Source organism: Medicago truncatula, chromosome 1 (assembly GCF_003473485.1).
Source record: "Medicago truncatula cultivar Jemalong A17 chromosome 1, MtrunA17r5.0-ANR, whole genome shotgun sequence".
Classification (NCBI taxonomy): Eukaryota; Viridiplantae; Streptophyta; class Magnoliopsida; order Fabales; family Fabaceae; genus Medicago; species Medicago truncatula.
Window position 1 is genome coordinate 25,966,744 of NC_053042.1, and position 1,276 is coordinate 25,968,019.

General features: G+C 40.2%; 1 non-coding gene across 1 annotated transcript; it reads right to left on the bottom strand.

The window, feature by feature from the left end:
- Positions 1-107, bottom strand: LOC120577989 (small nucleolar RNA R71). The gene has a single exon (XR_005643966.1). It is a non-coding gene; the product is annotated as a small nucleolar RNA R71 (small nucleolar RNA).
- Positions 108-1,276: the final 1,169 nt, after the last annotated feature.

The window sequence follows — 1,276 nt, forward strand, 5'->3', positions numbered from 1 at the left end:
CAACTTAGGGGAAAACTTTACCAATTTACTCAAAAGAATGAGGAATCTCTTTTCGATGTGTGGGAACGTTTTAAAGAAATACTTAGACGTTGTCCCCATCACGGTCTAGAAAAATGGTTAATCATCCACACCTTTTATAATGGTCTAACATCTAGCACTAAATTGACTGTTGATGCAGCTGCAGGTGGTGCCCTAATAAACAAAGACTTCACAACAGCTTATGCGTTAATTGAGAACATGGCTCTAAACCTCTTCCAATGGACAGAAGAAAAAGCAACCATCGATCCTTCACCCTCTAAAAAAGAGGCAGGTATGGATGAAACCTCTTCCATTGACTATTTATCTACCAAGGTGAATGCATTATCTCAAAGACTTGATCGCATGAGCACACCTACCTTCTCACCTCCTTGTGAAACATGTGGCCTATCTAGTCATTCTAACACCGATTGCAACCTAAGTAGTGTTGAGCAGTTAAATTTTGTTCAGAATGGCCAAAGAGTTGTTCAAAAATCTCACATTGAACTTTTAATGGAAAACTATTTTCTTAAACAATCCGAACAGCTCCAAGAGCTCAAGGACCAAACTAGACTTTTGAACAACTCTCTTGCTACTCTCACAACAAAGATAGACTCTATCTCCTCTCACAACAAAATTTCTGAAACTCAACTCTCCCAGGTAGTTCGTAAGGTTAACCACCCCAATAAAATGAATGTTGTCACACTTAGGAGTGGTAAGCCACTCGAAGACCCCATAAGGAGAACCGAGACCGATAAAGTGAGAAAGAAATCCGCGAACCACCATCTAGGGAAACCAGAGCAGAAAGAGAGGAACCATGAGTTGAGGAAAACACGCCACCTCCCTTTAAGCCAAAAATCCCCTTCCCTCAAAGGTTTGCCAAATCAAAGCTAGATGAGCAATTCAAAAAGTTCATAGAGATGATGAACAAGATATATATTGATGTGCCATTTACCGAGGTCCTAACCCAAATGCCCACATATGCTAAATTTTTGAAAGAAATCCTCTCTAAAAAAAGAAAGATTGAGGAAAGTGAGACGGTTAACCTTACAGAAGAATGTAGTGCCATCATCCAAAATAAATTGCCACCAAAGCTTAAAGATCCAGGTAGTTTTTCCATACCTTGTGTCATAGGGTCGGAAGTTGTGAAGAAAGCTATGTGCGATCTAGGAGCCAGTGTCAGCCTAATACCCTTATCACTTTATGAGAGGTTGGGAATAGGGGAACTTAAATCAACAAGGATGACCCTACAACTAGCAGA